Source organism: Mustela erminea, chromosome X (genome assembly GCF_009829155.1).
Source record: "Mustela erminea isolate mMusErm1 chromosome X, mMusErm1.Pri, whole genome shotgun sequence".
NCBI classification, from domain to species: Eukaryota; Metazoa; Chordata; class Mammalia; order Carnivora; family Mustelidae; genus Mustela; species Mustela erminea.
The window spans coordinates 82625780-82636955 of NC_045635.1; the positions used below are offsets into that span (position 1 = coordinate 82625780).

Genomic DNA, 11176 nt, shown 5'->3' on the forward strand with positions numbered 1-11176 from the left:
GTTGTTCCTGCTGGTCTTCTGGGGAAGGGCTTGTTGTACTGATTCTCAGGTGGAACTGTACCAGGGGAAATGCACCTCCAGGGTGCAGCGGTGGTGGGACTTGGTGTAAGCAGCTCCAACCTCCACTAGGTGGCACTGTTTTGCTCCCTGAGGGCTTTCAGCGCTGATTGGTGGGATGAATATCTTGGCGCCCAGCTCTCTAGGCCTAGAGCTGAAAGTTCATGCCCCCTATCTTTAGTGAGCCCTCACAGAAGAGCAATCACTCTTGTGTCCCCGATTTCCATCAGAACCCTGCGTTCATCCTCCCTGTGTCTTAACTTTTTTTCATCTCAGGCCTGCGACTGAGTTTGAAAATTCCAAATATTAGGGACTCTTATGGCATGGACGCACACTGTTCCTCTGGGGGAGGGTTTCACCACGTTTTTGCCATTTGCCAGCCTATTACAGGAAAGCAGTTACAGGACTGCGTAGCAATTCACAGTTTACGCAAAACAGAGGAGAAAGCCAGCACCATGGTTCAGCGCTCAGCCGGGGTCCCTGCTCCCCGGCCTGGGAACAATGAAGCAGTTAAGCACTATCCATTCTTCTTGCACCCCAGGGGATGCTCAGATCACAGTGTCACACCTGGGATTCCACCCCACTTTGTCACCTGAGCACCTTTAAGTCAAGCCCATCCCCCATTGTAGCATACTTCTAAAAGCTCAGATTTTGTGTTCTTCTGCGTATAATACTTTGCAGTAGCTTCCATAATCAGGCTCCCAATCCATCACTGTATTCACAGCTGTCTCTCCCCCAATTCAATTCTCTGCATCTCCTACCTTCCATAAGGCGGTCACTTTTCTACATGTAGACCTGCAGTTTTTGTTCTCTCAGACCTCTGATTGATTTCTTGGGTGTTCAGAATGATCTGATAATTATCTAGCTATGTTTGAGGGATGAGACAGGTTTAGGGTCTGCCATTTTACCTTCTCCTTCCACAGACACATTTGAAAACACCTATGTCACTGTTAAAAAGAGACAGTTCTACTTTTACTGACATTGAAGGCTTGACAAAAATATTAAGTAAAAATCCATTGCAATACATAAACATTATGATTCCATTTGTATTTTTCAACATACAAGTACAGATAGAATTAATGGATGGTAGATGGATAGATGAGAGGAAGTAAATATTTTATACAGGCATGGAAATGTCCAGAAAGATATAAAAATTTAATATTGTTACCTCTGGGGAATGGAATTTGGAAGGAGAACAGAAGACATATGTATTATTTTTGCTGGGTCAAGTAATAAAAATGTAGTCAAATCCCTATTCACACCAAAGTTTCTAAAGTAGATAAGAAATAAATTCAAATAAGATCAAAAGGGAATAGACAGAGACTGGGTAAAATACATTTTAGAGTTTCCAGAGTTAAGGGAGGAGAGAGAGAGAAGGGTGGTTAATGGGTTCAAATACAGAAAAGAAATCTACCAAAAACCCAGAGACTTAAGTAGCTAACAGAAAATGAGCATGAATAGATAATTCTTGAAGAAAGAAGATAACATGGCCAATAGCTGTAAAAAAGAAAAAAGTTTCACTCTTACTGGTAATGAAAGTGTTTTCATCCATGCCTATCAATTCAGCAAAATTTTTAAAAGACAGTATTCAATTTTAAAAAGGGAAGATTTTACTTTGTTGGTAAATGTAAATTGGTAAAACCTGTTAGAGACAGCAGTGTGACAATGTGATTTCCAAAAAATTAGTTATTGAATTTATCACAATTGTGATGGAATCACTACTTATGCGATACATTAACACATACCTCTTCTGCTGAAGTAAGTTCCATGAAGAAAAGGCCATGGTCTTCCTCTCCACTATATCTCAAGTACTTCCCCTAGAAACTGGTACATTATAGCCCCTCAGTAAATCATCCCACGTTTTCTGGTAAGTTGCAAACCATAGTTTAAGGACACTGATATTAAAGCTATTCTGATGCCTGAATTAACAGAGCTACAAACAACAAACAGTACAAGATGCCACAAGAACTTTCCATCTCTTAAGAATTACTCAAGTTCAAAGTAGAATTAGTCACAGATACAGGTTCCACAGGGTTCCACCATTTCAACTATTCCACCAGCACTGTCCAATCTCCTGCCCTCTTATATTTCTGTCATGGCTACCCAGAAAAATCCCCGAACTAGATCATCTACACTCTGTTTCTACATCTGGACTGATGAGTGCTGCTGGAGAGAATGGAAACAGGATTCTGTGACTTGCGGTGGAGACAAATTCAAGTTATCCAAGCCTTTCTTGGCTCGTTGTGATGTGGCAATCTGGATGACAGGTCTCTAAAAAGCTCCTCTTTTTATCCCTCTCAAATGCTATCCCAGTTCCTCAGCCCTTACATCAGGTGGGACCTTCCTCACAATCTTGTCCTTCCACAGTTCCTTCCTTCTCCACAGCATCATCAGTCCTGACCCTTTCTCTCCCATCTCAGTGGAAGAGTTACCTCCCTTACTCTAAGACCAGTCTTTTTACCTCTTTCACTCTGGAGCCCGCACCCTTCTACTTCCTCAGCAACTATGTACCATCAAGTTCTATGCCATCTCCATATAAATGGGCTCATGTCCTATATTTAAAACTAAACAAAATTAACAAGATGGCCTTGTTCCTTGTACCCAACTGTCTACAGGAAATGCCCTTTCCTTCCCACTGTAGCCCAGCCTCCTCAAAGTGTATATATCATGTTCCTTATCAGGCCTTCTCCATGCTCACTCCCCAGTCCTCTACAATCTGCCTTCTCTCCTGCTGCACTGATGTCGTCATTGACCTCCTAATTGCCAAATCTAATGAACATGTTTTTCAAAATGTTTTATAGTGTGTTTTATCTGATTACAAGCATGAACAAAGTTATGACATATGACAAGAGCAAAAAACTTGCACTATGTAACAGGCAATGAATAAATATCCCTAATAAACACAGTGTTCTTACAAACAAATTAAATATATAACCCAAAAGAAAAATGTGCAAAGGGTCTTATGGAACAAGTCTCAGGAAAAATGCAAAGAGCCAACACACATGAAAAAATACTCAGCCTTACTAGTAATAAAAGGACCGCAAGTTAAACTAGTTAGACACTATTTTTCACCTATCAGATGGGCAAAAATTAGAAAGACTGTCCACCCTCAGCAAGGGCATGCAGAAAAGCACTCTGTGGTGAGAGTGTAAACCTTGTAAACCTTCCTGAAGGTCACTCTGGTGAAGCCTGTTCACATTTTTTAATGTAAATATCCTTTGACCCAATAATTCTGCTATAAAGCTACCCTACAGAAATATTTGTGTGGGTGCATCTATATCTACATCCATTGTGGGCCCTCTGCTTGGACTAGGGTAACAGGCAGAGGAGATGGAGATGTGCAACATAATATATGACACAGTTGGAAGATCAGGTCAATAGGACTTGCTGATGAATTGGATATGCGGAGGTGAGAGAAGGGGAGGAATCAAGGGTGACCCTAGGTTCTCAGCTTGAGCAACTGAATGGACGACGGTGCCATTTTTCTGAGATAGAGAAGGCTGAGGGAAAGCGCTAGGAATCTGAGAAGAATTGGGAGTCCTGTTTTGGCCATGTCACATTTGATTATCTATTGGACATACATCCAGGTAGAGCTATCAAATAGGCCACTGGATGTATGAGGCTGCAGCTTAGAAGAAAGGCTTGGGTCAGACACATAAATGTGGGAGTGATGACTGTATAGATAGATGGTATTTATTTATTTAAATTTAAAGCCATGGGACTGGAAGAGTGCTTCTAGGATTCTGGATGGAAAAAAGTACATGGACTGACCCCTAGGTCACTCCAATGTTCAGAGGTTGAGGAGATAAATTTAGTAGAAGAGGAGGCTGAGCAGAAGTTTTTTTAATACAAACTTGAGTTTTAAAGAAGTTAACATACATCAAATGACAGAAAATCCCACATATACCACCATTTTAAGGGCCCAACTGCTTCCAAGCTTGTCTTTTAAGGAATTCTAGGGTTTTTTCCTTTTTTTTAAAGATTTTATTTATTTATTTGACAGACAGAGATCACAAGTAAGCAGAGACAGGCAGAAAGAGGTGGGTGGGCGTTGGGGGAGCAGGTTCCCTTCTGAGCAGAGAGCCCCGTGCCAGGCTTGATCCCAGAACCCTGGGATCATGACCTGAGCTGAAGGCAGAGGCTTTAACCCACTGAACCACCCAGGTGCCCCTTTTTCCTTTCTTTTTTCCCCCTTTCTTTTTAAGATTTTATTTATTTAGTTGAGAGACAACACAAGTGGGGTGAGGGGCAGAGGAGAAGCAAACTCCCCACTGGGCAGGGAGACCAATGCAGCTGGATCCTGGGACTCCGGGATCATGACCTGAGCAAAAGGCAGACAGTTAACCAACTAAGCCACCCAGATGCCACGCCCCCCCCTTTTTTTTTCTTTCTATTTCAAACCACATTTAAACACAATTATACCTTTTTTCTTTTTTGTTCCATAGTGGTTTCCTCACACTGCAGAATTCTCCTAGTATAAAACTAAACTAGTCCAGTACTAGACACACAGCACTCAACAGTGGCTTTTCCACAAAGCTTATAATCCAGTAACCACCTCATGCCTAAAAACCTAAGGGAAACATGAGGCCAAAAGACAAATTTGTGCCACCTTAAATTCTTTTTGGCTGTTCATTTCCCCAGGACACAGGAACTTTCTCTAGCTTATTGAGCCTGCCAAATGCCTGATAAGCCTGAAGACGTCTGACAATCCACATCCTCTCCTCTCAGTGAAAATCCCCCTTCCTACCAACAAGAAGCCCCGCCTCTCTCCATTTTCACCTTAGAAGTTTCCATTCGGAGACTCATGCCTTAAAAAGAGAGAGAGAGAGAGGAAATACTTCCAACTAGGTCAAAGTTGTCATCAGGAACGTAGTCTCAAAGCAAAACTCAGCAGAAGGAAAGCTGTGTGGGAACTGAGCCTGTGGTAAGGTGACAGACTAGGGATACTTCCTTTTAGGTCCAGGAGAGCACAAAAGAGTTCCAATTCCTAGAACAGTAATGGCACTCATTGATTCATTTCACAAATATTAGTTAAGCACCCATGATGTGCCAGGCTCTGTTATGGGTGCTGGGCTCTGTTACCAGTAAACAGAACATAAATCCCTGCCCACATGGAACATATATTACGGAAGGGGATGGAAGGGACAGGCAAAAAGAAGGAAAAATTAAACACACACACACACACACACACACACACACAATATGTTACATTACAGTAATAAGGTAGGGAAGTGGCATATAGAATGTTCAGGGATGAGGTTGCAAGTTTAAATACTGTGGTTAGGGAGAGGCCTCTCTGAAGTGACATTTAAGTACAAACTCCTAGCTGTTGGATCTCAAGTGCCTCAGGAAGCTGTTTGGTGGACTTCAATTCTACCACCACCAGCCCTCGGGCCTTTAAAGGCCTGGTATCTCCGGCCTAGCATGAATATTTATTAATCTCTTGTACTTAAGAGAAATCGAGCTCCAAGATCCTGACCTTGCCCTTAAAAGAGGTTACAACCTTCCAGGTAGAAAAACAACTAAGAGATGTTCAGGGTGTTCCTGAGGTGTAAACAAAGTGCTTTAGGACAGGATAACTGGTAATTTGGCTCCAGGGAAGGAACTGTGTGTTCAGTAAGGTTGTACCAAAGGAGAGGACCTGAAAGCTAATTCTTGAGAGGTGAATAGGAATGAACAGCAGGAGAGTGGGTTTGGGAGGCAAGCTAGCTTTTCAGGAAAAGGAAACATTTGGATCAAAGGCCTAGAGATGGGATAGAGTAAGAACATTTTCTCTCTGGCGCTGTGGGTGCAGAAGGTACTCCATCCACCCCAGGATAAAACAAGCACACACTCACCCTCAGGCTCTCTGGGTGGGCTGTTGGGAAATCCTTATCACTTACCACACCCTCATCTCTTCCCTAGCCCGCAGGAAAGGAGTAAGTTGAGTCAGACACACATCCCTAGAATCCAGGGTTACCCTCTAACTTCAGGACAGTTACTACCGAGCTAAAAGCCCCGGAGGCTTCATTCAGCCAGGTACACTCAGGGCTGTGTGCTTATGGTAGTAATGTTCCAACTGGCCCCCTGTTAAGAAGTGAAGTGGTAAAAAGGGTAAGACATCAGTGAGGTCAGTGGTCCCAAGTCTACAGCACATCTGAAATCAAGTCAAGGACCAAAACTCACGTTTCAGCTTGGAAGGCAAATTTTTAACCACTTAATCCTCCCTTGTGAGCTATTTATTTAGTGTTCCTAAAATCTAAGACAGCAGAAGTGGTGGGACAAGGGATGGGAACACAAGCTCTGCCCAGTTAGGCCCCTCATCAGTTGGGTGATTTGGGGCAAGGCGCTTAACCTCTGAGTTTCCATTCCATCACAATATGGTTATAACTGTAGTGTGTACCACAGAGTTATCATGAGGATTATATGCGTTGACTACGTGAAGGACTTAGCATTGTGCATGGCTCAACAGATCCTAACCACCATTATTAGTAGCCTTAAGAGGGAGAGCTCAGAGAGCATCAACCAGAATGCCACATACACTCACTGACCAATTATCCCAGAATAGGCCTCCAAGCTCCATTTCACCGCTCTGACCTAAAATTGTGGCACCAGAAATGTTCAGTCCCTGCTAGGAGAAGTCTCACAAGCCAAATTGGTGATCTTTTTCTACTTGGATTTCCAGCAGGTGCTAAAACAACAACAACAACAACAACAAAACAACAACAAAAAATCCAAAACCTACAACTACAAAAAAAAACAAAAAACAAAAAAAACACCCAAACTTCATTGGTGGGGCCTCAAATCTGTTGCATTAAACATCTTTCTATCCACAGCTCAGTGAAGTAAACACATTAGGTTATTAACACTTTAATATCAAAAGGTTTATGAGGAGTCAGGGTGGGGAGCTTAAAGAACAGAAAAGAAGCCAGTTAGAAATAGGAGGTCCAGGATGCTGTGCAGACTCAAATGCACGAGGTCTAGGGTCAACCCTGCCAAAAACAATATTCCGGAACGCTAGCTCCTCTGGTCCTGAAGAAGCAGGATACTTACTGGGGGAAGAAAATCTCAGTTAATGAAAAACAGATCACCTGTTCGTTCACCAGAATTATAACCAAATGTTTTCACCGCCAGAAAAAAATCTCATTCAACTTTGGGGGTCTGGAGGAACATGTTTTCTGGCCCCTTACAAACCATCACTGGGGATTAGAGCATTCTGTGCCCCCTCTGAGGGCTCTGGAGACCCTCTTCCAAGAGCAAACCTCTGACGCCTGCTTGAAGGGTGTTAAGAGAAAGCAGTTCAACTCCAGAGCACACCCGTGGGTCCTCAGCCCAGGCGCAGTGGGAGTCCACTGAGGCAGGATTCACAGCCAACCGGCCTCCAGCCTTTACCTCAGGCGGACCTACGAGGCCAGAGAAGCTGACCCCGCGAGGTCCGAGGTCCGGAAGCAGTGCGAGGCTGAGACCGGGCGCGACGGCCAAGCGCTGAAAAAGGAACCACCGCAAAGGTGACTCGACGTCTTTGAGGGTGCAGTTCCCGCTAGGAGCTCGACCCCACCCGCCCCAGGGCCAGCTCCGGAGGGGCTCCAGCTGGGGCTGGCGGGAAAAGCCCACCCACTCCGTGTGAGGCGAGACCTAGAGGAGGCACAGCCCAAAGGGGGTACAGCCCCCCTTAGCGACTGGTGGGCCAGGGAAGGGGCCAGAAGAGGCCCGAAGGAACGCAAACTGGCCGGGAGGGACCGTCCCAAGCAGACTGGAGTCAAAGCGTCGGGGGTGCGGTCCGGAGAGCAGACAAGAGAGAAGGGACCGGCGGTTCAGCTACAAAGAAGGAAAGACTGGGAGAGTGGATAGAGGGGTAGAGAAGGGCGCGGGTCCCTGAGATAGGGGTGGGGGGCGCTTAGGCAGAGAAAAGGGGCTAGGGGCCCGAGGGAGCCCGGGACCGAGGGCGAAGGGGCGGCCGCTGGCCGCGGACATACCTGTCACCTGCAACAGGTGCCGCGAGAGGGTGAGACTTCCCAGTGCCGGATTCAAGGGAGGGTCTCCGGCTCCAAGAAGGCAGTAATCCTGCCCAGGCGGCCGGCCCTACTCACCCTCCCGGGAGGCGGAAAAAGCTGCAACTTTCCCTGGAGCGGGGAGGAGCTGGACTCTTAAAGGGGCCGCACAGCTCTCTGGGCCCCTTAGTAGGGGGCCGCGCCACCGAAAGGGTGGTCTGAGAGCCAAAGACTTAAGTCACTGAAGGGATGCCCTCCGGATTAGGAAAGGGAGCCTAAGGGCTGAGGATAGGGGTCCAAGACTGGACATGGCCCCCTTTTCACTTCCATCTGTGGTCACTCAGATGATAATCTCCTGCCTCTTCCGTTTAGCTGAGCCAAAAGTTGTCAAACTGTCGTGTACTTATAAGATGAAGACTCTAGACCATATGATTTGGGAAGATAAAATATGATACCATTCTGATCCTTTAACTTTCAGGCAAGTAAAAGTGTCTAAAATAGAAACGTTTGGGGGCAAAGGACATAGATTTAATTCACACACACACACACACACACACACGTTTAAAACATTAACTCAGTAGTAATGAAGTAAGAGCAAATTAGAGCAATAATGAGATTCTTTGGCAAAGTTTTTGTTTGTTTTTATCATATTTGACGAAAACAGTAGGTACCAAAAACAGAGCTCTTTCATAATTGCCCTAGGAGTGCGTGCTGCTTAAAAACCCTTTTAGAAGGCATGTGAGCAATATATATCATTAGGCTTTAAAATGTTTCTATCTATCCAGTAATTGTAGATTCCTGTCCCCCTCTCTCCCACCTCCCTCTCTCTCTTTCCCTTCTCATCAGCTATTAACCATGCTCAATTAAACATACCCAAGTCTACCATCTTAAAAAAAAAATCCTCCCTACAAACTAGGTACTTCTCCAGCTCCTCTTTTTATGGACAAATTTATTGAAAATGTACTTTGCAGGTACATTTGAAATCTCTGTTCTCTTCTCTCACTCACCAATTTGGCTTTCTTCTCCAACACTCCACAGAAACTGTGCTCAATTAAATACCCAACCAATGAATGACCTCCATGTCAATAAATCTATGTAAATAAATAAAATAAATAAAGGGAACATTTTTAATCACTATCTTGCTTGACATCTTCCCTATATTTAATACTGTTAACTATTTCCTCCTACTTGAAAGTCTTCCCGTCGCATTTATAATGCGATACTCTTGCTTTTCCCCCTATCCTTTTGCCCTCTCCTCAGAATCACTTTGTAGACTCCACTTCTGCTATCTAACCTCTGAACATCAGACATTCTCAGAGCTAGACTGCATATTTTCTCCCTAAATGATCTCTTTCAGTCACCTGGCTTTAAATATGTATGTGGCCACAACTGTAATTTTATAACTTTATCCAGACCTCTTCACTGAGTTCTAGGTTCTTGACATCTCCATTCAGATGTCTTGCAGGCACCTCAAATTCAACACATCCAAAGCTGAACATACCATGTTTTCTCTTAAATTTGCTCCTCCTCCAGTGTTTCCTATCTCAATAAATAATAGCATGCCACCCAAGGCAGAAACTTGACACCTAGCATAGTATCTGACACATAGAAGACCCTCACTCGTATTTACATAACATGTGAATGAATGCATCCTAAGGAAAACAGAAGTACACGAACTTTTTGTACAACTATGTTAATCCTAGTATTACTTAGGATAATAAAATACTAACCAAAAACTTAATGGTTAAGTAAATTATAATGGAGTCATACAATGGAATGCCATATAACCAATAAAACTAACATTTACACATGTTTATGTGTTTATTTACACCTGTTTATGACAGGAAATGCTTATGCTCTAATATTAATTGAAAGTAGGATACAGGGGCGCCTGGGTGTCTCAGTGTGTTAAAGCCTCTGCCTTCGGCTCAGGTCATGATCCCAGGGTCCTGGGATCGAGCCCCACATTGGGCTCTCTGCTCTGCAGGAAGCCTGCTTCCTCCTCTCTCTCTGCCTGCCTCTCTGCCTGCCTCTCTGCCTACGTGTGATCTCTGTCTAATAAATAAAATCTTTAAAAAAAAAAGAAAGTAGGATACAACATTTAATATAAAATATGATCACAATTAATGAAAATGAGTCGATATGCATGACAAAAAGACGAACAAAATATGCAAAATACTAGTATTGGTTGTCTGTGTGTGGTAGAACTAAATGAATTTTTTCTTTTCCTCCTACTTTTCTGTATTATCAACTTCAATATAATGAGAACTGTATGGCTTTGATAATATAAATAATTGTTTTTGAAAAATCTTAGAGAGGAACCTGGGCAGCTCAGTGGGTTAAACATCTGCCTTCCACTCAGGTCATGATCTCAGAGTCCTGGGATTGAGCCCCCTGTTGGGCTCCTTGCTAAGCAGGGAGTCTGCTTCTCCCTCTTCCTCTGACCCTCTTCCCCACTTGTGCTCTCTCTCTTTCTCTCTGCCTCAAATAAATAAAAACTTTAAAAATAAAAAAATATATATTGGAAAGAGGGGCACCTGGATGGCTCAGTTGGTTAAGCACCTGCCTTCAGCTCAGATCATGATCCTGGGGTCCTGGGATCAAGCCTTGCATAGGGATCCTGGCTCAGTGGGGAGCCTGCTTCTCCCTCTCTCTCTGCCTGCTGCTACCCCTGCTTCTGCTCTCTCTCTGTGTCAAATAAATAAATAAAATCTTTTTAAAAATATAATTTTTATTTTTTATAAAATTTTATATTATATTTTATACATAAATTATAATTTATATATAATATATAATTTATATATAATTTATAATATATAATTATATATAATTTATATATAACATATATACATACATATGTATATACATACATATATAACATATATAAATTATAATTTATATATATTACATATAATTCATAATATATAATTATATATAATTTATATGTAACATATATAAATTATAATTTATATATTATATTTTTATATATTATATTTTATATATATAAAATTTTTATATACTTTATATAATTAAATAAATTTAAAAACTTTTTAAAATTTTACATAAATAAAATATTTTATTTATAATAAAAATATTTAATATGATTTAATATGATTTATAATAAAAATATTTAATGAATATTTAATAAA

At 42.3% G+C, this 11176-nt stretch overlaps 1 protein-coding gene across 3 annotated transcripts in view; it reads right to left on the bottom strand.

The window, feature by feature from the left end:
- Positions 1-8336, bottom strand: part of SYTL4 (synaptotagmin like 4) — a 65634-nt gene extending 57298 nt beyond the window's left edge. For 2 of the 3 annotated variants that reach the window (XM_032330583.1, XM_032330584.1), the window contains exon 1: positions 8013-8334. The gene's annotated coding sequence lies outside the window, so the exon portion shown is untranslated. Of the gene's footprint in view, positions 1-8012 lie in introns of all 3 variants that reach the window. The other variant, XR_004282521.1, reaches the window with a different exon arrangement.
- Positions 8337-11176: the final 2840 nt, after the last annotated feature.